Source organism: Anomaloglossus baeobatrachus, chromosome 3 (assembly GCF_048569485.1).
Source record: "Anomaloglossus baeobatrachus isolate aAnoBae1 chromosome 3, aAnoBae1.hap1, whole genome shotgun sequence".
Lineage (NCBI taxonomy): Eukaryota > Metazoa > Chordata > Amphibia > Anura > Aromobatidae > Anomaloglossus > Anomaloglossus baeobatrachus.
In genome coordinates, this window is record NC_134355.1 from 633,419,284 (window position 1) to 633,443,886 (window position 24,603).

A 24,603-nucleotide genomic window follows, 5' to 3' on the forward strand; every position below is an offset into this window, starting at 1 on the left:
GCTTTATCTGCGCTGAGAATCAAAAATACCGCAGAGCGCTACGTCATTTTTTTTTAAAGATTTATTTTTACAGCACTGTGATGTCCAGCAATCAAAATACAGGGAAGCCCTTTTTGTTTTTAGTTATTTAAATAAATTAAAAAAAATATATATGGACTCCCACTGCATTTTTTGTATTGCTAGCTAAGGGTAATCCAAGCAGCTACTGGCTAACCCCCACTGCTTGGTGTTACCTTCACTGGCAATGGAAAATCCAGGGAAGCATTTATTTTTTTTGCCAAAAAACTACAAAAAAAGGACGTGAGCTTCGCCATATTTTTGTATGCTAGCCAGGTATACCAGGCAGGTGCTGGAAGAGTTGGATACAGCGCCAGAAGATGGCGCTTCTATGAAAGTGCCATTTTCTGAGGCGGCTGCAGACTGCAATTCGCAGCAGTGGGGCCCAGAAAGCTCAGGCCAACCTGTGCTGCGGATTCCAATCCCCAGCTGCCTAGTTGTACCTGGCTGGACACAAAAATGGGGCGAAGCCTACATCATTTGATTTCTAATTATTTCATGAAATTCATGAAATAATAAAAAAAGGGCTTCCCTTTATTTTTGGTTCCCAGCCGGGTACAAATAGGCAACTGGGGGTTGGGGGCAGCCGTACCTGCCTGCTGTACCTGGCTAGCATACAAAAATATGGCGAAGCCCACATAATTTTTTCAGGGGGCAAAAAACTTCTGCATACAGTCCTGGAGGGAGTATGCTGAGCCTTGTAGTTCTGCAGCTGCTGTCTGTCTGTATGGAGAAGAGCAGACAGCAGCTGCAGAACTACAAGGCTCAGCATACTCCATCCAGGACTGTATGCAGAAGTTTTTTGCCCACCAAAAAAATGACGTGGGCTTCTCCATATTTTTGTATGCTAGCCAGGTACAGCAGGCAGCCACGGGCTGCCTCCAACCCCCAATTGCCTATTTGTACCCGGCTGGGAACCAAAAATATAGGGAAGCCCGTTTTTTTTTTAATTATTTCACTTATTTCATGAAATAATTAAAAAACAAATGACGTGGGCTTCGCCCCATTTTTGTGTCCAGCCAGGTACAACTAGGCAGCTGGGGATTGGAATCCGCAGCACAGGTTAGCCCAAGGTTTCTGGGCGCCTCTGCTGCGAATTGCAGTCCGCAGCCGCCCCAGAAAATGGCGCTTTCATAGACGCGCCATCATCTGGCGCTGTATCCAACTCTTCCAACAGCCCTGAAGCCGGGTGGCTTGTTGGGTAATAATGAGTTAATACTAGCTTTGTTTTACTAGCTATTATTAAGCCAGAGATTCTTAATGTCAGGCATGTTTGATCCGGCCATTAAGAATCTCCAATAAAGGGTTAAAAAAAAGACACCACACAGAGAGAAAATACTTTAATAGAAATAAATACACAGACACATTAGAGACTCCATTTTTATTACCCCCTGTCACCCCTCCACGATCCATGGTCTTCTGTCTTTCTCGTTCAACAAATGCAGCTCTGCTCCATCACTGCTGCATGGGGGAAGACGCTGCTTCCCGTGCAGCCTTCATTCCGTGAGAGATCAGTGCTGCTGGCTGTTAGCGGTAACAGCGGTAACGCTGACAGACGCGTTACCATAGCAACGGTGCTCAGTCATGTGATTCCCGGAGCCGCGGTTAGCGGTGACGTCACCGCTAACTGCGTTGCTATGGCAGCGGTGATCTCCATTAATGACCGGCTGTGTCAGCTGGTCCCTAACGGAACGGGGAGTCGACCGTGTGCTAGAGTATGTCGCCGGTACATGGCGATACACAAATGTGCACCGTGTACCGGAGAGTGCAATGACAGGACCTAGGACAGGACATGACGTCAAAGCCATGTGACCAGTCTGTAGCCAATGAGATAATAGCCACGTGACTGGTCACATGGCTATTTTGACATCACGATAAGTCTTGCATCACTGCTGGCAGTGCTGGTCACTGGGAGGATTCAGCGATCATCGGATGGAATAGCGGCAGGAGAAAGAGTGCAGGAGGGATCGCGGGGACCGGTAAGTGTTATGGCAATGTTTATTAACTGTATGTGTACATTTATAATGCGTTTTTATGTGTTTGTGATTGCCTCCCATTATTTCCTATTGGTTTGAGTTCGGTTTGTCGAACGTTCGCCGAACTTAACTCGAACGAGACCTCCGTTCGACGAACCGAACTCGAGCCGAACCACGGCCGGTTCGCTCATCTCTAGTTGTCAGCTACGATGTATAGGTTTTGAAACACAAACAAGTAAAATTTGTAAAATTAACAGTTTTTTGATTAGCAGCAGGTGCTGAGCAGCTAACAGCTGGGGAGAGTATTCATAGTGATTCCTGCCCCCCTGCCTGTCCATCCTCCACGTTATTTATGCTAATTCTATTATAGAATCATTTTTCTAAGTGACCAGAAGGACCTGTGCCGATGTCATACCCATGTGACCAGAAGAGACGGGGCCTCAGCCAACAAAAATAATTTTGCTTCCTGGTATCAGCTATGTTGGCTAAAGCCCAGTCCCTCCTGGTAACATAGGTATGACACCAGCAAGGTCCTTCTAGCCACCGTGATTTATAGCCACAACCATTAATAAAATGCCTCTATAATGGAATTAGCAAAGTTAATAGATAGGGGGAGGAAGAACAGGCGGGGGTGAGGGGGGGGGTATCACTATCAAAGCCAACCCCAGCTATTAGCTGATCTGCATCTACTGTCAATAAAAAAAACCTGTTAATTTTACAAGGTTTACTGTAACGTTAGTCCTAAGAGTGGACCCACTGGACTGTGCACCGGACTCCCCTGTGACGCTGCCTCGAGCGAACCCCTATATAGGGACTGTCGGGCGTAACCCCAGAGGGCCTAGATGCACAGAAGCTGGGATCAGCAGGATTCACAGGATAAAGTCTTATAGATACAGAATCCGATCTGAACCAAGTACAGGTTAAATCAGGAAGAAGTGCAGAACCGAAGATTGGTGCAGGTCACAGGGATTAGGCTGAAGTTCAGAAGCGGAGACCGGTGCAGGTTACAGGGATCAGGCTGAAGTCCAGAACCGAAGGCTGGTGCAGGTTACAGGGATCAGGCTGAAGTCCAGAACCGAAGGCTGGTGCAGGTTACAGGGATCAGGCTGAAGTCCAGAACCGAAGGCTGGTGCAGGTTACAGGGATCAGGCTGGAGTGTGTGCTCAGCACGGTACTCAAGATCTGCAAGCAGAGACAGAGTTACATTAAGCACAGGCATAGGGAGAACTGAACAACTAGTACAAGAGACAAGCTACAGGGACACATTAAACAAGCACTGGCCATGGGGAATAGGAAGTCTTAAATACCAAAAGGTAATTAGTAGTCATATCCCGGACAGCTGTGCTGGCCCTTTAAGTGTAGGTGAGTGCACGTGCGCGCCCTCTAGTGTGCATCATGTGTGAGGCCCGCCACCCGGAAGTCAGAGTTGAGACCACAGGAGGATAGGCAGGACGCTGGAGAGCAGGTGGCTGCAGTGAGTGTGCGGTGCAGAGCCGTGATCGATGGGAAAAATATATGGACAAGGTAGCAGGAGAGCTTGCTCGGCGGGGACCCCAGGGGGCGAAGCGACGGGTGGTGGGCGGCACGGTTGGACCGGGAGCGTGATATTTACTTGCTTATGCTTCCAAAACTATACATCCTAGCTGGCATTTAAAAGTATGTATAGAATCAGCATGATCGTGCCAGTATAGCACTGGCTTTAGGTTACATAGGAAAATGCTGGTAATTGGTGCGCTTTAAGAAAAGACCTGTAAGCTCTCCTGATATTTATTTCCACAGTCAAAAAATACTATTTCTAGGGCATATTATATGATTCTGCATTTTAACATTCCTCCCTTATTTCGCCCATACAGTTAGGTCCAGAAATATTTGGACAGTGACACAATTTTCGCGAGTTGGGCTGTGCATGCCACCACATTGGATTTGAAATGAAACCTCTACAACAGAATTCAAGTGCAGATTGTAACGTTTAATTTGAAGGTTTGAACAAAAATATCTGATAGAAATTGTAGGAATTGTACACATTTCTTTACAAACACTCCACATTTTAGGAGGTCAAAAGTAATTGGACAAATAAACCAAACCCAAACAAAATATTTTTATTTTCAATATTTTGTTGCGAATCCTTTGGAGGCAATCACTGCCTTAAGTCTGGAACCCATGGACATCACCAAACGCTGGGTTTCCTCCTTCTTAATGCTTTGCCAGGCCTTTACAGCCGCAGCCTTCAGGTCTTGCTTGTTTGTGGGTCTTTCCGTCTTAAGTCTGGATTTGAGCAAGTGAAATGCATGCTCAATTGGGTTAAGATCTGGTGATTGACTTGGCCATTGCAGAATGTTCCACTTGTTTGCACTCATGAACTCCTGGGTAGCTTTGGCTGTATGCTTGGGGTCATTGTCAATCTGTACTATGAAGCGCCGTCCGATCAACTTTGCGGCATTTGGCTGAATGTGGGCTGAAAGTATATCCCGGTACACTTCAGAATTCATCCGGCTACTCTTGTCTGCTGTTATGTCATCAATAAACACAAGTGACCCAGTGCCATTGAAAGCCATGCATGCCCATGCCATCACGTTGCCTCCACCATGTTTTACAGAGGATGTGGTATGCCTTGGATGATGTGCTGTTCCCTTTCTTCTCCAAACTTTTTTCTTCCCATCATTCTGGTACAGGTTGATCTTGGTCTCATCTGTCCATAGAATACTTTTCCAGAACTGAGCTGGCTTCATGAGGTGTTTTTCAGCAAATTTAACTCTGGCCTGTCTATTTTTGGAATTGATGAATGGTTTGCATCTAGATGTGAACCCTTTGTATTTACTTTCATGGAGTCTTCTCTTTACTGTTGACTTAGAAACAGATACACCTACTTCACTGAGAGTGTTCTGGACTTCAGTTGATGTTGTGAACGGGTTCTTCTTCACCAAAGAAAGTATGCGGCGATCATCCACCACTGTTGTCATCCGTGGATGCCCAGGCCTTTTTGAGTTCCCAATCTCACCAGTCAATTCCTTTTTTCTCAGAATGTACCCGACTGTTGATTTTGCTACTCCAAGCATGTCTGCTATCTCTCTGATGGATTTTTTCTTTTTTTTCAGCCTCAGGATGTTCTGCTTCACCTCAATTGAGAGTTCCTTAGACCGCATGTTGTCTGGTCACAGCAACAGCTTCCAAATGCAAAACCACACACCTGTAATCAACCCCAGACCTTTTAACTACTTCATTGATTACAGGTTAATGAGGGAGATGCCTTCAGAGTTAATTGCAGCCCTTAGAGTCCCTTGTCCAATTACTTTTGGTCCCTTGAAAAAGAGGAGGCTATGCATTACAGAGCTATGATTCCTAAACCCTTTCTCCGATTTGGATGTGAAAACTCTCATATTGCAGCTGGGAGTGTGCACTTTCAGCCCATATTATATATATAATTGTATTTCTGAACATGTTTTTGTAAACAGCTAAAATAACAAAACTTGTGTCACTGTCCAAATATTTCTGGACCTAACTGTAGATATACAATTAAACTGACAACTGGGTGGTACAATCCACTTGCCAGTTGGGGTGTGTCCCTACAGAGTGATTTAACACTGATTGGATGGTGTCAGAGTGTCTCGAGATATACACCATGCTAATACGACACTATATAAAATTTCGATTGACAAAATTATCCTGAATTGTATTTATTATGCTTTAAGTATCCTATCTATATATATAATTGCCTTATTCTGTCTGTCTGTCTGTCTGTCATGCTTCAAAATTGTGTCCTTACGGTGACACAAAGCTGATTGGTCGCTGGGCTCGCCATGGCCCCGCCCCCCCACACGGATTGGCCGCTCGCCCAGGCTGCACCCCCACACGGATTGGCCAGCCGCTCGCCCAGGCTCCGCCCCCCCCACAGATTGGCCTCTCGCCCCGGCACCCTGCAGGCATTGGCAATTCGGCCACGCCACGCCCCACCCCCCTCACGCAATGCACGCTAGCTCTGGCCCCGCCCCCTCCCTCCTCCCGCGCATTCCCCGAGCTGACACGGCTGTCACGGAGGTGAGTACTGTACTCCCCCACCCCCCCACCCCGGCCCCCGCTCGCACGGGAGTGGTGTGGATACGTTGGTAACCATGCTCGCATGGTTACAAGTGCATCAAGGTCCTGCTGCGGCGGAAGATCCACACGCACACACATAACAGCACACACACAAACATACACACACATCAGATCACACTCACTCTCACACACACCTCACACACACCTCACACACATCTCACACACACCTCACATCGCATCCACACACTCACAGTATCCGGCGATATCGCTTGCTTCTCGGCCTCGATACTGTGCTGTTGTGACCTTCCAGGACCTGACGGAGGATCATATGGCCAGAGGCATGTGGTATCTCCGGATGTTGTGAGTGTGAGCGCGTATGTGCGATATCGTCAGTGTCTGTGTGTGTGAGTGTATGCGATCGGGTGTGTGTGAGTGGATGCGATCGGGTGTGTGAGTGGATGCGATCGGGTGTGTGAGTGTCGGCAGAGGAGCACGGCGTGCTGGACGAGGCTGGGAGCAGAGAGGCTGATCATGGGGAAGGCTGGGAGGGGGAGGCTGATGCTGGGGGAGACTGGGAGGGGAAGGCTGATGCTGAAGGAGGCTGGGAGGGGGAGGCTGGGAAGAAGGAGGCTGGGAGGAGAGAGGCTGATCCTGGGGAAGGCTGGGAAGGGGAGGCTGATGCTGAGGGAGGCTGGAAGGAGAGAGGCTGATGCTGGGGGAGGCTGAAAGGAGAGAGGCTGAGGCTGGGAGGAGAGAGGCTGATGCTGGGGAAGGCTGATGCTGAGGGAGGCTGGGAGGGGAAAGCTGATGCTGGGGAAGGCTGGGAGGACGGAGGCTGGGAGGAGAGAGGCTGATCCTGGGGAAGGCTGGGAGAGGGAGGCTGATGCTGGGGGAGGCTGGAAGGAGAGAGGCTGATGCTGGGGGAGGCTGGAAGAAGAGAGGCTGATGCTGGGGGAGGCTGATGCTGGGGGAGGCTGGGAGGAGAGAGGCTGATGCTGGGGAAGGCTGGGAGGAGAGAGGCTGATGCTGGGGACAGAGAGGAGAGGCTGATGCTGGGAGGAGAGAGGCTGATGCTGGGATGAGAGAGGCTGATGCTGGGAGGAGAGAGGCTGATGCTGGGGGAGGCTGGGAGGGGGAGGCTGATGCTGGGGGAGGCTGGGACGAGGGAGGCTGATGCTGGTGGAGGCTGATGCTTGGGGAGGCTGATGCTGGGGGAGGCTGGAAGGAGAGAGGCTGATGCTGGTGGAGGCTGATGCTTGGGGAGGCTGATGCTGGGGGAGACTGGGAGGGGAAGGCTGATGCTGAGGGAGGCTGGGAGGGGGAGGCTGGGAGGAAGGAGGCTGGGAGGAGAGAGGCTGATCCTGGGGAAGGCTGGGAACAGGAGGCTGATGCTGAGGGAGGCTGGAAGGAGAGAGGCTGATGCTGGGGGAGGCTGGAAGGAGAGAGGCTGATGCTGGTGGAGGCTGATGCTTGGGGAGGCTGATGCTGGGGGAGACTGGGAGCGGAAGGCTGATGCTGAGGGAGGCTGGGAGGAAGGAGGCTGGGAGGAGAGAGGCTGAACCTGGGGAAGGCTGGGAAGGGGAGGCTGATGCTGAGGGAGGCTGGAAGGAGAGAGGCTGATGCTGGGGGAGGCTGGAAGGAGAGAGGCTGAGGCTGGGAGGAGAGAGGCTGATGCTGGGGAAGGCTGATGCTGAGGGAGGCTGGGAGGGGAAAGCTGATGCTGGGGAAGGCTGGGAGGAGAGAGGCTGATCCTGGGGAAGGCTGGGAGAGGGAGGCTGATGCTGGAGGAGGCTGGAAGGAGAGAGGCTGATGCTGGCGGAGGCTGATGCTGGGGGAGGCTGGAAGGAGAGAGGCTGATGCTGGTGGAGGCTGATGCTTGGGGAGGCTGGGAGAGGGAGGCTGATGCTGAGGGAGGCTGGGAGGAGGGAGGCTGAGAGAGGTAGGCTGAGAGAAGAGAGGCTGATGCTGGGGGAGGCTGATGCTGGGGGAGGCTGGGAGAGGGAGGCTGATGCTGGGGGAGGGTGGGAGAGGGAGGCTGGGAGGAGAGAGGCTGATGCTGGGGAAGGCTGGGAGGAGAGAGGCTGATGCTGGGGACAGAGGAGAGGCTGATGCTGGGAGGAGAGAGGCTGATGCTAGTGTGAAGCCCCACAAGTGCAGTGTCGGTGCATTACCTTCAGGGACTCCACTCGGCTGGATCTTGTCACAGGTAGGAGATCTTCTTCTTGTCGTGACGCCACTCTCAGTATTGCGGTCAGTGGGGACCGCCACTGCAGGTTGAGGGGCGCCTGGGGCTGATGGTGAGTGCAGTTAGTTGGAATAGCCTCCTGAGAGTGAGGCAAGCCCCAGGGCCCGGTGTAGGTGCGTAGTACCACAAGGCGCAGAATAACTCCACACAGGCAGAATGTCTTTCAGGGTTTTTACTCACTTCAGGTGGCAGGGTGAGTAACCCGGGCGTAGCTGGGATGAACCAGGCGGGAACCAGGTGTCCTTCAGGCTGACTTGTGAGGGTGACTACTAACTCGCCTTCCTTAGCCCTTGGTGGTTTGGGGTGACCCCGACTTTGAGTCCCTATGGGGGTCACCCAGGGAAGTTGCTGAAGCCTCACTCCCCTTCGTTTGCCGTGTGCTTGTTGCCTGGGCCAGATCACTCCAGCTTCTTGCCTCCTGTGAGCTATGGGCCCTAACTGTGGCTACGTGGCTGCGGCTTTTGTGGTGTTGTGGCGTGGGCTTTGAGAGCCCCACACCGGCAGGTTTAGCAAAAGAAAGCTGGATCTATCTCCGCTTCGGGATCTGCCGCCCGTTTGGGCCTGGTACTCCCTAGCAGTCTCCTTACTTCCCACTCTGTGCTCTCTCTCTAGCTGGAGATGGGTTTCGGGTAGCCCTCCTAGTTGACCGTTCTCCCCCGTCGGTAGCCACTGCGCGGACGCTGTCAGACTACAGCAGCCCAGGGGAAGGGGTCAGCTCTCCTCGGAGCTCCCTGGACTCTGCTCTGAACCGGCTCACATCTGGGACCTTCACTGCTGCTCCTGTCAGAGCTTCACTTTCCTGCTCCTCACTCCTCCACACTCTGCTGCAGACTCTAGACTGTTTACTCCTCCTTCTCTTTTCCCTTTTGTGCCTGCCTACGCCACCTAGCAACCAGACTCTCTTACCACACCCCTTGAGAGGAGATGGAGGCTTTTGGCCCCCTCCACTATTCCAGTGAAGGTGAAGGCTTTTCCCCCTCCTGGGATCCCCAGGGGTCCTCTCATGGGTACATGTGTGAGACCTGATCACTATGCGCCTGTGTTCCACACCCCGGTCAGCCTTCTGGATTACCTGTGTTGTACTGTCCCCAGCATGGGTGCAGTACTCAGTGGTGCCTGACCAGGTCAGGGGCGCCACATTCCCCCTTAGTTATCACCAGCACGTCCTCGGGCTGCAAGACAACATTTTTAAAATGCATAAAACATTAAAACATGTAAAACATTTTTAAAAGCACCAGGTACCATACATCACCACCCTCCACCCACAAGTCCGTCAACCCACCCAAAACCCTTTCACGTTGGCCGCGACTTCAGCCACTTCTGGCAGGATGTAGAGGCGGCTTTCATGGGCTGGTGGTTTCAGGGTATACCTGGCTTGGTGGATCCGCGCCTTCAGCCTCTTCTGGCAGGATGTAGAGGCGGCCTCCACAGTTGGTGCTGACCAGGTACCCTCTTTGTGGTGGAGAGCCAGGCCCCATAAACAGGCATGCTCTCTGGTCGCAGGTAAGCCAAGGCCCTATATACGGACGGGCTCCTCCTGGTTGCAGACGAGCCAAGCCCCTAAACAGGCTGACTCTGGTGGTGGTGGTGCCCTCTGGTGTAACTATTTACACTGCGAGAGTTTGTGGCTATAGCCAGTTCATAGCCTTAAGGTTTATTTCTCACATCAGTTTATGTGGGCACATTGCTTAAACTTGTAAAACGTTGCAAAACAAACTTTCCAACTGGTCAAAACTTGCTGTACTTTACTTGAACTTATGCAGATTCCTCTTCACCAGGGCTTGGGCCTGTAGGGCTGCGGCACCTGCTGCTTTCTTGACCTTTTTCCTCATCTGTAGTTGTCTCATCATTAGGTCTTTGGTCTTTTCTTTCTTTATGGCTGTCTTTCCTTTCTTCTTTGGGACATGGTACTACATCTAGGGCATACCAGCCTCTTTCGCCTCGATGCAGGGTAAACTGTACGGAGTCTCCTGTACGCAGGTTCCTTCCAGGATGTCCTCTGGGCAGATGAGCTCTGACGTCTCTTCTATTGACGAAGATACCTTCCTTTATGCCAGGTGCTACGATGAACCCGTATCCTGACTTGAGGCTGAAGTCCTCCACTACTCCTCTACAAAGGGGTCCTCTGACCTGTGCTTTGGCTCTTCTCAGGAACCGTTTTTCTTCTAGGTCTCTGGCCGTGATGTCATCTCTCTGCTCTGGGGATGGCGGTGCAGGGGAAAACTGAGTTCTGCTGCGGCGCTGTGTCTTGCGGGCTGGATTCTGCGAAGTGCAGCTTACAAGCTCCCAGGTGAGGCTTTGGGGCAGATCTTCCTCAGCAGAAGGTGTCAGGTCTTCCTCGTCCCAGCGGGAATACGGCAGCATCTCTGGCTCGGGGCATGGATCCACTGCTGGTGGCTCCTGAGTCAGCTCCTCAGCTTCCTGGCCTCCTCTCCCCCTTAGTTCTTCTTGGCACTCCTTTGGTGGCAGTGCTGGGGATGGGCTTTCTTCAGCAGGCCCAGGCGGGGGACTCTTCAGCGTGGTTGCTGCAGGGGTTGCCTTAGGGGTGTTCGGAGGGAGCATGTATCGGTCCACCATCTCCTGTGGGAACTTAGCCTCCAGGTCAGCCTTCAGCTGCCAGTATGCGGAGTCTTCACCTATCAGGGATTTCCTAGTAGGGACTTCCTTAGGCTGGGGAGCGGTGTCTGCTCTGGCCTTGCAGGCCGGGGTAAATGGTGATGCAATCTCTTGGCGGGCCGCGCCCTGTATGGCGGCGGCCTGGTCTTGGCGGGCCGCGCCTGGCATGGCGGCGGCCTGGTCTGTGCGGGCCGAGCCTGGCGTGGCGGCGGCCTGGATCTGCGTCGCTGTTGCGGCCAGTTCTTGGCGGGCCGAGCAGGGCATCGCTGCGGCGGCCGGGTCTTGGCGGGCCGAGCAGGGCATCGCTGCGGCGGCCGGGTCTTGGCGGGCCGAGCAGGGCATCGCTGCGGCGGCCGGGTCTTGGCGGGCCGAGCAGGGCATCGCTGCGGCGGCCTGGGCTTGGCGGGCCGAGCAGGGCATCGCTGCGGCGGCCTGGGCTTGGCGGGCCGCACCTGGCGTGGCTGCGGCCTGGCTCAGCGTCGCCGCGCCGGGCGCCTCTTCAGGGACCGCGGGCGTGGCAGCAGGGGTCGGGGCATCCGGGCCGGCAGGGGTAATACTGGACTCACCCATCGGTGGCAGCATCGGGGTCTGAGTCGTCGCCGTCCGGTCTGGCACTCGTCGTGCGGTTCCCCTCTCATAGGCCTGAACCGCGGCAGCCATCTCCAGAAGTTCCATTCGTTCTTCTCTGATCTGCTCCACGACCCGGGTCTCCAGTCGGTCGCAGAACTGGGCCAGCTCCCGATACCACCAGGCAGCGGAGCCCGGTTCTGGGTTTCTGCGGTCAGACGCCATTTCTTCTGCGCCCTCTTCTGCACGATTTCCCAGCAGTGGACTCGCCGTTGCCTCTAGTAGCAAGCTGTTCAGTTTCCGCTCTGCCTCTTTCAGCAGCTCCTCTCCCAGCAGCAGGCTTCTGGCTCCCTTTCTGTCCCGACGTCTCTGGACGCCTCCGCTCTCTTCACAAGCGAGGTCAGAACTCTGCAGGGGATCTCTGGGTAACCACACCTCTTCGTGGGCGGTAACTTCTCCCAGCGCGGGCTGCTGTTGTTTTTCAGCGCGCTTTTCATGGTGGCAATATGGCGGCGCTTCCAATTTTTCAAGCGGACCGCCCAGGCACATGGTCACCTGTCTGGACAGGTCTAGTCCTTATCCTGTTCGTGACGCCAGATGTGAAGCCCCACAAGTGCAGTGTCGGTGCATTACCTTCAGGGACTCCACTCGGCTGGATCTTGTCACAGGTAGGAGATCTTCTTGTCGTGACGCCACTCTCAGTATTGCGGTCAGTGGGGACCGCCACTGCAGGTTGAGGGGCGCCTGGGGCTGATGGTGAGTGCAGTTAGTTGGAATAGCCTCCTGAGAGTGAGGCAAGCCCCAGGGCCCGGTGTAGGTGCGTAGTACCACAAGGCGCAGAATAACTCCACACAGGCAGAATGTCTTTCAGGGTTTTTACTCACTTCAGGTGGCAGGGTGAGTAACCCGGGCGTAGCTGGGATGAACCAGGCGGGAACCAGGTGTCCTTCAGGCTGACTTGTGAGGGTGACTACTAACTCGCCTTCCTTAGCCCTTGGTGGTTTGGGGTGACCCCGACTTTGAGTCCCTATGGGGGTCACCCAGGGAAGTTGCTGAAGCCTCACTCCCCTTCGTTTGCCGTGTGCTTGTTGCCTGGGCCAGATCACTCCAGCTTCTTGCCTCCTGTGAGCTATGGGCCCTAACTGTGGCTACGTGGCTGCGGCTTTTGTGGTGTTGTGGCGTGGGCTTTGAGAGCCCCACACCGGCAGGTTTAGCAAAAGAAAGCTGGATCTATCTCCGCTTCGGGATCTGCCGCCCGTTTGGGCCTGGTACTCCCTAGCAGTCTCCTTACTTCCCACTCTGTGCTCTCTCTCTAGCTGGAGATGGGTTTCGGGTAGCCCTCCTAGTTGACCGTTCTCCCCCGTCGGTAGCCACTGCGCGGACGCTGTCAGACTACAGCAGCCCAGGGGAAGGGGTCAGCTCTCCTCGGAGCTCCCTGGACTCTGCTCTGAACCGGCTCACATCTGGGACCTTCACTGCTGCTCCTGTCAGAGCTTCACTTTCCTGCTCCTCACTCCTCCACACTCTGCTGCAGACTCTAGACTGTTTACTCCTCCTTCTCTTTTCCCTTTTGTGCCTGCCTACGCCACCTAGCAACCAGACTCTCTTACCACACCCCTTGAGAGGAGATGGAGGCTTTTGGCCCCCTCCACTATTCCAGTGAAGGTGAAGGCTTTTCCCCCTCCTGGGATCCCCAGGGGTCCTCTCATGGGTACATGTGTGAGACCTGATCACTATGCGCCTGTGTTCCACACCCCGGTCAGCCTTCTGGATTACCTGTGTTGTACTGTCCCCAGCATGGGTGCAGTACTCAGTGGTGCCTGACCAGGTCGGATGAGAGAGGCTGATGCTGGGAGGAGAGAGGCTGATGCTGGGAGGAGAGAGGCTGATGCTGGGAGGAGAGAGGCTGATGCTGGGAGGAGAGAGGCTGATGCTGGGGGCAGAGAAGCTGATGCTGGGGGCAGAGAGGCTGATGCTGGTGCAGCATGGGGGATGGAGCATGATGGGGGGGTGCGCAGCATCGGGGATGGAGCACGATGGGGAGTGCGGAGTATGGCGGATGGAGCACGTTTGGGAGTGCGCAGCATGGCGGATGGAGCACGTTTGGGAGTGCGCAGCATGGGAGATGGAGCACGATGGGGGGTGCGCAGCATAGGGGATGGAGCACGATGGGGAGTGCGCTGCATGGGGGATGGAGCACGATGGGGAGTGCGCTGCATGGGGGATGGAGCACGTTTGGGAGTGCGCACCTCCCCCCAACACACACACACACACACACGCGCGCGCACTGCACAACACACCACACACACACACACACACTGGGAACCACAAACAACTGCCCTACACAGACACCCACACACACAGACAACGCTGCACACACACAACACCCAACACACAAACACCGCGGCACACACAAATATACGCACATACCGCACAACACACACATTGCACAAAACATACCTCCCCCCAAAACACACCACACACACACAAACCGCGCAACACACACACAACGCTACAGACACACAGCGCTCCACAAACAACGCAACACACGCAACACACATACAACACCGCTCTCACCCCCCGTCACACCCAGACAACACCCAGAACATGTACAGCCCCTACACAAACACTTGGTAACTACACACAACAACATCTATATATATATATATATATATATATATATATAACAAAAATCATACATGAACTACACAATACGTAAATTCTAGAATACCCGATGCGTAGAATCGGGCCACCTTCTAGTATATAATAGTGGTGTATTTACTAAAAAGACATGTCTATGCTTTCTAGCTACCTGGAAATTTCTCTAGTAGCCCTATCTTCAATTGTGCATCCATCTGACCAAAGGGAATTATCCAAAATGTAAGATAACAGACATCAATGAGCTCTTGCACCAAGCTGTTCAAACAATTCCCAATATCCAATTTAATTAGCTGCTGCCAAGGTCACATCTCATGCTGTGACACATGCAAAAATAGAAGCCCAAGAAATAGAACATTCCGTTTCTTCAGTTCAGGATTTCTATCAACATGTTTCTTAAAGGGAATCTGTCACCAGGTTTCTGCCGCTCCATCTGTAATGTAGGGGCAGAGACTCTTTCATATTACCCACATCTGTTACTTGCCACAGGTAAGGCTACTTTCACACTTTAGTTGGATGGCTTCCGTAGCATTGCGTTGTGTGACGGATGCAACGGATGCGTTGCATATAGTGGCACAACGGATGCTACGGATCATACAAAACAAAAGAAAGCTTTTTTTAAATTTTTTCTTCTTCTTTACAGTTTACCGGCAGCAGACTATTGTGAGCGATCAGCTGATCGCTCTCAATAGCCGGCGGCCGGTCGCTCAGCTGAGCGTTCTCACATGCCGGCGGCCGGTCGCTCAGCTGAGCGCTCTCACATGCCGGCAGCCAGGCATGGCGGGCGCTCAGCTGAGCGCTCTCACATGCCGGCAGGTGGGCGCTCAGCTGAACGTTCGGCCACCGAAAGACAAAATAAAGTTTGTGATTTAAAAAAAAAAAAAAAAAAAAGGCATGCGCAGTGAAATCCTACGGATTGCGCTGCTCAAAAAAAAGTTACATGCTGCGTTTCTTCCGCCCGACACAGCGTCAAAATAACCACGCTGCGTCGTCCAGCGGATGCAACATTGACAATTGCGTCACAGTGCGTCATCCATACAAGTCTATGGAGAATAGCACAGTGCGTTAACGGACTGCGCTATTCTCCATAGTGACGTACTGTGCTGAACGCAAGTGTGAAAGTACCCTAAGATTGAAAGAGCATCACATGCTTGAAAAAAAAAAAAAAAAAAGTTATTTACCCACAATTTTGGAAAGTACCCAATATTTTGTCCTGACCATTTTTGGGGTTTTGTATAAAATTATAGTGGAACCTTGGTTTAAGAGTAACTTGGTTTGAGAGCGTTTTGCAAGACAAGCAAAACCTTTTACAAATGTGTAACTTGGTTTAAGAGCAATGTTTTGCAATAAGAGCAAATGCTCACCGTGCACACATCTGGTGCTGTCCTTTCACCACGCTCTGACCTGCTCTGGAGGTAACTTTCTATACATATGTACTGTATAATGTACACAGTATACCATTGTACAGTACAGTATATACTATACAGCATGTCTATCAATTTGCATTTGTGGATACAGTATTGTACTTTCTTATTGATAGCCAGTGCAGCACATTGCTTATACTGTACCTCTCACACCAACAATTCTATTGTAAGCTAAAGTGCAGTTTAATTTGTTTTATATGCTTCTTACTGTACAGTATTTTGTATTAGTGTAATGTAGTAATTTATATGAATACAGCACATTATTTTGTATTACTGTAATAAATTTGTATAAATACAGCAAATATTTTTGGGTTGTGGAACGAATTGTCTATTTCAATTATTTCCAATGGGAAAATTTGCTTTGGTATAAGAGTAACTTGGTTTAAAGGCTGCTTTACATGCTTCAATTAATCGTGCGATTGCACCCGCCCCCACCATTTGTGCGGCACGGGCAATTTCTTGCTCGTGTCGCACAATGCTGTAACCCTCGTCACACGTACTTACCTTCCTAACGACCTTGCAGTGGGCGGCGAACATCCACTTCCTGAAGGGGGAGGGACGTTCGGCGTCACAGCGACGTCACACAGCGGCCGGCCAATAGAAGCGGAGGGGCGGAGATGAGCGGGACGTAAACATCCCGCCCGCCTCCTTCCTTCAGCATTGCCGACGGGACGCAGGTAAGCTGCAGTTCATCGTTCCCGGGGTGTCACACGGAGCGATGTGTGCTGCCTCGGGAACGATGAACAACAGACATGCGATTTTTAGAAAATGAGCGACGTGTCAACGATGAACGAGAAGGTGAGTATTTCTGCTCGTTCATAGCGGTCACATGCTACGATATCACTAATGATGCCAGATGTGCGTCACTTACGACGTGACCCCGCCGACATCTTGTTAGATATATTGTAGCGTGTAAACCCCGCTTTAGATCACACTCCCGGAACCAATTATGCTTGTAATCCAAGGTTCCACTGTATGTCCAACTTGCCTTTTTTTCTCTTTTTTTGTGTTGTTCCAATACACACAAATGAAATAAACATGTGTATAACAAAACGTGTAATTGCAATAATTTTCTTGGAGAAATACTTTCAGGAACGATTTTAGTGCCAACACTTTTGGCCATGACTGTATATATACATGTAGGATAGCAGCCGGACACATCATGGAGGAGCGATATCTGTCACAGTAGTGGTTACCCTCTGTAATCTAAGCCTAAAAGCTAACTCCAGTGCATATATTCTGGTGAGTATTAGTAGGGCTGACAAGGGCCAGGTTTAGGAGCAATCAGGGAGATGGCTGGGATTAGCTCCTCACATATCCCTACCCTGGGGCATGGTACAGCAGGTAAAATGGAGATCAGTTGTCTCACTCAGGATCTGTGTGTGGAGTTGTGCAGATCTCCACTGTGTCTTTCCTTGCTAAGGAATGACAGCTAGATGTTAACCTGAGCGGGCAAGCCAGCACTATTGTATGAACAACTTGCTTTGTATTTTCACAAAGGCTGTTTTTGGTTTTGTTATCCTGAGTGGTTTATGAAGGCTAAATAAACTAGCCCAAATGTTTTACTGAAACAGTTTCCTGTGCCTACCTCAAACCGCAACTGAGTGAGCCATATCTGTAAAGTTGGTGCAGAAGCACAGGCACGAATCCCAAGGAGCACGTGTGACTGTCGCAGGGACACCGCATGTAGTGGACAACATGGAGGGGCTAATCAAGCTGCTGGTACAGGCTAACCTACAGCAGCAGCAAGTTCAGCTGGAAACGACTAAACTGTTAATGCAACAGTTACAGCTGTAGCAGCAGCAAGCTCAGCAAGAAACGAATATACTATTGATGCAACAGTTCCAGTTGCACCAGCAGAAGATACTACAGCAGCAAGAACTACAGCAGCAGCAGATGACAGTCCTGGCAGTTCCTGCCCCAGAAAAACCGCACCACCCTTCAGCTGAGGAAAGCCTTGCAAAAGATGACACCAGGTGATGATGTTGAGGCATTCCTGTCAGTTTTCAGAAAGGGTGGCAGAATGGGAGAAATTACCTCCAGAGGAGTGGGCGGAGGTCCTGGCGCCATATTTCATGAGGGAACTGCAGAAGGTGTCGCGGGCGGGGAGGGCGCTGCCGCTCACTACGCTCGGGTCTGGCGCTGCTGCTCGGTGGCTCGAGCGGTGGGCCGGATCCAGGGACTCGAGCGGCGCTCCTCGCCCGTGAGTGAAAGGGATGGTTTGGTTTGGAGATGTAGTCCGTGACGCCACCCACGGTTTGTGGTGATAATGGGACACCATCGCTGCTCTGGATGGGGATCCCGGGAGCCATGACAGGGAGGCAGCTGAGATGTTTCTCTCCCCTCCGTGGGTAGGGGGGGTTTGGTGGTCCCGGGGCCTGGTGATAGCGACTGGAGGGTGGATGGCAGGAGTTGGGGAGGTGCAAAGTCGCGGAGGCAGCACAGTGCCAGACGGCACGGTGGTACTCACTCAGCCAGTAACGTACACGGAGTCTCTGGTAAAACAAACGGCTGGATGTACGGGTCCCACAGACGGCTGCAGTGGTCACTCCCGGTAGGTTGGCGGTGACTGTCTCTCCCTGCACCTTTGTGTTTTCGGCCCTGATGGCTTCCCACCGGTGACCCGCTCCCCAGCGGTATATTTGCCAGAGGAGCCCCTTTTGCCCGCAGGCGCTGGCCCTGGGAACTCTAACTGTGGCGGTAGCTGTATTTCCTTTCACGGTTGAGCGGTTGCCTTCAGTCGGGTCTTTGCTGCTGGGAAACCCCGGAGGTTCCCATCGCTGACGGATTTGACCAGTTTAACGGCGACTCCAAGCCTGGTCGGGGTCCGTAGGCCCTGCCGAATGGTGCTGGCTTCTCTTCGCTCCCCGGTCTGGTACCGGCGGGCCCGACCCCGGTCCTTACGGTTGTGCGTCAATTGGCCTCGCCTGCAGACGGTCACCACCATCTGCCAACCTTGCTGTAGGTGCCCGGGCCACGTACCCAGACACGGTCAGACTGCTCCTTTACCACTTCACTCCTTCACTCTCCCTGTCTCTCACTGTTCTCTTTTTCTTTTCCCGCCTCCAGGACTGTGAACTCCTCGGTGGGTGGAGCCAACCACCTGGCTCCGCCCCACCTGGTGTGGACATCAGCCCCTGGAGGGAGGCAACAAAGATTTGTGTGTGACTCTGGTGTTCCTAACCGGGGTGTGGGGTGTGTTGTTGCTGTACCTGTGACGTCCTGGCTTGTCCAGGGCGCCACATAGGCATATTATGATGTGACTCTGCAGGATACAAAAGAGTACGCCAAGTTGAAAACAGAGATCCTGGCACATCTTGGCGTAACTCCTCTGAGCCACCTCTGAGGCACCTCTGAGGCTATTGCAGTGACAAACATCTCCGGTCCCAAATGTTTGACTTATTACATCTAGTTCAGAAGTGGTTGCAACCGGAATCCTCCCCTGCACAGATGGTGGAAAGGGTCATCATGGACAAGTACATCCACTTGTTTGAGGGCAGTTCAGCTTTGGATTGCCAATTGAGATCTCCAGAATGTCAATGACTTGGTGGGCATGAAAGAAAAATACCAGGAGGTTGAGAGGTTCTTGGGGAAATAAAGGGCCATAGCTTCTCCATATTGGGGTTCCCAAAGGGAAGATGACACCCAAAACAAAAGGAACTAAAGCCACATAGGGGGCATCCAAAGACCCAGGTGGTGTCGGAGTTGTTGTCGAAGGCCCTAGCTAATTACGTAATTTATTAGAGGTGTCACGCCCCAGGCCCCATGATCAATGAGCCAATGGACTGAAACATGGGTTGGTGTTGCTTGTATTAGGCATACCCTTCCTATAGTGTTGACTCTCAACCTGGTGAGGGGCTGCAGGCATGTCCTGTGTCAGTTAATGGGGTGGCAATTACTGGTCTTTTGGACTCGTAGTTTGGTGACCCTAATAAGGGCCACACTTCCTCACTGGCTAATTCCTGGAAAGATGGTGGGTGGCAGTTGTATCCATGGGGCTGCTAAGGACTTCACTATGACCCTGGAGGACATAAAGACAAAGTCCCACTAAGTCCCCTGAGTTGGTGTAGTCAAAGACTTGTTACACCTAGAGTTGAGTGGTTAGTGAAAAATTCCGGGTCCGGCGGCTACCCGGCGGGTTGAGAAAAAAGTCCGGATCCATTCCGGAGTTTGGCCCTATATATGTGAATGGGGAGATAATAGAGATAGAGAAAGAGATAATAGAGATAGAGAAAAAAAAAATCCGGATCGTGCACCCGGAATACCGCATCCGGGTCGGAATCGGATCGGGTACTCAAACCGTGTGGATCCAGATTTTGCCGATCCGGATCCGTTCAACACTAGTTACACCCAGTTATATTAGGGCGTGACTTTGCCTTGTTTTGGGACTTGAGGGGGAATAGGAAATTGCCTGGTTGCTGTAACAACAACCAGAGCAACTCTAAAGAAACCTTGTTGCAGCAGAGTGTGATGGGTTTCCCCTATGTGTGCTGGTTGTTGATGAATATAAGGCCAACCATTCAGATACTAATATTCTTGAGCTGTAGTTGTCCAGGAGTGACTTTGTAACTGACCAACTCAGAAACCTAACTCTTAAAAGGGCATTCGATAATGTCTGTTTTAAACAGGGTTGCTCAAGAACTGGGGGCCGACACTATGTGCCCATATTTTGATGTAAATAGGGACTTATTATATTGTGTCAACAAGCAAAGAGGTGAGGTTGTAGAGTAGTTACTGGTACCGGTACCCTACAGTCACAGGGTACTAGACATGGCCCATACTCATGTCCTAAGTGGTCATCTGGGGGTAAACAAAATACAGGAATGGATTTGTGATGCCCTGGCCGATCAGGTCGTCACAGGGTATTGTGCAATCTGCCCTTCTGCACAGTATCCACTCCTCCTTGGTTACGGGTCCTGGTCTTTTGGTGTTGCTAACAGCTTAGCCAATCAAAATCCTAGGAACACTTTACAATGTACCCATCAGACACACCATTGGGGGGGCCTGAAGGGAATAGGGCCACCCATTTGGAGAGTTGGTAGGGGAAAGTGAGAATGTGACAGTGGAGCAGAAAAGAAGAGAAGTGAGCCAGCAGAAGGTGAAGGAGGCAGAGGTGACTATGAGAGGGAGAGGTTACCGGCCTGGAGCAGGGCTCCTGTATTTACTAGGTGGCAGATGTTGGTCTGGGCCTGGTAGGAGCTGAAACCCTGGTTGCAGGGTTTTGTGTCAAGGGGCACGGACTGCCGAGGAGGGCAGCCGACGGCCTTGAGCTATCACCGGGCAGGTGCCAGGGCACGGCAGGGTACGTGGACCCTAGGCCAGAAAGTAGCTTCATACATTCCGGTAATTTACTTGACGGGGGTGAAGACTTCAAGATTCATTCCTAACCCTGCTCCAAAATCGGGGTACTAGCTCACCGATGGGATAAGACTTTCCCAATATGGTACAAAGAAATCCTACACGTGAACCCTGAGAGCAAGCTCACTCCGTTAGCCATACGGGTGAGCGAGACCTGAAGAGTTTTACACTTGAGGGTCCAAATAGAGACAATGGTGCCAAGGACAGGGCCACAGGCCAGCAGCAACACCAAGGGCACGGACCCAAGCGTGCTCCCTACAAGCTGCAGTGGTGCTCAGAACTCTGGTTTACAAGCTGTCGGTGTTGTTATTCCTGGACTGAGTGAGTACACTGAAAAACCCTTTTCCTATCCCCAACGGCACCCCAAGCACGAACCATCCAACGGGCCCCGGGACACAAACCCCCTACCCACGGAGGGGTTAAACATCCTGCTGCTACACCATCGTCACCAAGCTCTCCAACAGCAGCGGTGGTCCCTCACATTACTACGCACCGTGGGTGGCATCACGAACTTCCTAATCCTCTTGTACATACTTCCCCCCCTTCTTTTAATTCGAGTGTCCGCGCGGGCCCCCCGGATCCAGAGACCCCTCGAGCCACCGCGGCTCCTGATCCGAGCGGCTCGGCCGCTGGCACAGGGGCGGTACAGATTCTCCAGAGGTTCTACCGGCCCGGCTGTCAATGACAGATTTTGAATAACTTTAGGTCCTGTCCCACCTGCCAGCTAACCGCCCCAGTTGTTCCCTTCCGTAGCTTCTTAGTACCCTTAGCCGTCATTGAGGTCCTGTTTGATCGCATAGGGAGGGATTTAGTAGGACCTTTGCTGAAGTCCGCAAGAGGGCATTAGACTATCATAGTGGTTATGGATTATCCTACATGGTACCTAGAGGCAGTACCGTTGAGAACTTCCTCTGCTAAGAGTATAGCTTAAAAACTAGTTAAATCTTTCCCAAACCAGACTGCCGAAAGATCCTGAAGGACTAAGACCCCATTCATGTCGAAGATCATGAGAGAATTTTCCAAAGCCCTGCAGATCATACAACTCATACATGAGTAAGGACAACACGTTTGAAACGTGTAAGCGATTCTTAACAACCCCGAGTGGTATGAGGGATCGCCCCCTCTCTTTTGTTCATTGATGCCTTATTTTTAAAGACTATGGAATAAAGATTGATTTTATATTACCGGATGTGCTGCTGGAAAACCTCTTTTTGCCTTCGATCTGCACTGAATCACCAACATTCAGCCTTCCGTGCACTGCCTGGATTTAATTGAACTCCTGGTAAGCTAATCTACTTTGGGTGAGCTGAATAAACACTTTTCTCCTCTTAATGGAGGATCTCAGTATACCACCCACAGATGGACTGACTTGTGTAATGATTTAATAAAACATTGAAGGCCATGTTAAAGAAAGTTGTGGATAAAGATGGCCGGAACTGGAACTGTCTAATACTGTACCAGCTATTCTCCATCAGATAAGTCCCACAGGCCTCTAAGGGGTTTCCCAGTTTGACCTGTTGTATGGCTGACACCCCCCTGGTCTCAAGGATATAGCGAAAGAGACCTGACAAGCAGAGGCTACACCCTACAAGAGTGTTATCGAGTAAGTATGGAAGAGAGAATTGCTGAAGTGATGACCATTCTGAGAGACCACTTCCTCCTGGAGCTAGAGGCCTAGTCAAGGGTGTACAATTGGTCAGCAAGAGTGAGCCAGCTCAGCTTGGGAGATTGTGTACTCATGCTCGTGCCCACAGTAGAAAGCACATTTTTGGCCAGGTAGCAAGGCCCCTAAAATCCACCAATCAGGGAGAAGGACGCCCTACCAGGTGTAATACATCAATCTAATCAAGCTATGGCGAGTTAGTAAACCCGTGGAAGCCCAGTGTTTGGTGGTTAAATTCAAAGGCGATGTGAAAGTTGTCAAGGTGTGAGAGATGTTGTCACCTTCCCAAAAGCAGTACTGCCAAGCATTGTGTCATAGGAACAAAGACTTGTTCTCAGAACAGCCAGGTTGTACTTGTGGAGACTCGAGGGTCAGTGGGTACTCTCATCCGCTGGCCTGGCTGTCTTCAGAAAGATCACACGGACCAGGGCTCATCCCACTGAACGCATGCACTTCTTCCCCGTGGGCAGAATACTATTCAGACAACCCAGGGTGAGGTAACCACACATTGGTAAGACTATTTGTTTAATAATAGGCAAAAACATATTGTACATTCCCAACAAGAACACAAGATGATACAAGCGATAAAGACTCACTCCCTGGCCTGCTAGGGATTAAAATTTTTGTGACATCAGGGCATTCAGGACCATCTATCAACACCCTATTTTTGGCTGGCACCCGCTGAAGGGAGAATTATGTAGTCAAAGGAGTCCATTCAACACACAATCTGCATTTAATAGTTTAGGGTTCTGATCAGTCTGACATGAGACAATGGCAAACTTCTCTTGATTTAACAAGCAAAGGAACCATATGTCTGGCTTAATTAAGAACAGTTCACCCCCACACAAGTGGCTAGATGCTGAGTCCTCACAGTACTTAGGTCATAGAACATGACATGCTCACAGAACCTTATGAACAAGCGTTTTTCAAGCCATATATTGGATTCCCGCTGCCTGCCGAGAGGTGATCTCAAAAGAGGTGAAACAGATGTTGACCCTAGGAGTGACTGAGGTGTCCAAGAGTGGCTGATCCAGTCCCATTGTCTTGGTGCTGAAACTGAATGGAGAATGGTGTTCCTGCATCAAGTACAGGAAGCTGAACAAGGTTTCCTGATTTGACTCATCAGAAATGCCCCAAGTTTACGAGTTCATTGAGAGGTTAGAGCTAGCCAGCTACATCACCACCCTGCAACTCAGGAAAGGGTATTGTCAGATTCCCCTTTCCAAAGCTGCCAAAGAGAAGACTGCCTTTTCGATGCCAGATAAGTGCTTCCAGTATGTCAGGATGGCATTTGGGCTGCAAAGAGCTCCAACTGCCTTCCTGAGAGCCATGGATCGAATCCTAGCTCCCCGCAAGAAATGTGCATTAGCCTACCTGGATAAAATAGGGATCTTCAACTGGGATTGGGGAAGCCATCTAAGCAAGGTCCAGGCGATATTTGATGCCTTAAGGAAGGCAGGTTTATTAATCAACCAGAACAAATGTCCAGTTGGGATAGAAGAAGCCAAATACTTAGCCTATGTCATGGGCAGGGGCGATACCAAGCCCCAAGTGAATAAGGTGGACGCCATCCAGAACTGGCTACGTCCAATTCCTGGGCATCGTGAGCTACTACCGTCACTTCATCCCGAACTTTACCATGGTAGTGTCGCAGGCGGGGAAGGACGCCGCTGCGCTCGCTAACCCTCGGGTCCGGCGCTGCTGCGGTGGCGGCTCGATGGCTCGAGCGGTGGTCCGGATCCGGGGACTCGAGCGGCGCTCATCGCCCATGGCATAGTCTCTAATACTATCTGCAGGCCGCTGGCGACATTGATAGAACTGCATCCACAGCTTGGCTTCGGTGCGGGTCTCGAAGGCAATCTGTAGCTTTTCAAAGATAGTGGCCACGGAGGACCGGTCCCCCTCGGTCCAGGTCTCCGTCTCCTGCTCAGCCGCGCCGGTTAACTGCCCCAGCACTACCGCTGCACGTTGCTTGTCGGTCAGGGGATACAGTTCAAGGACCGG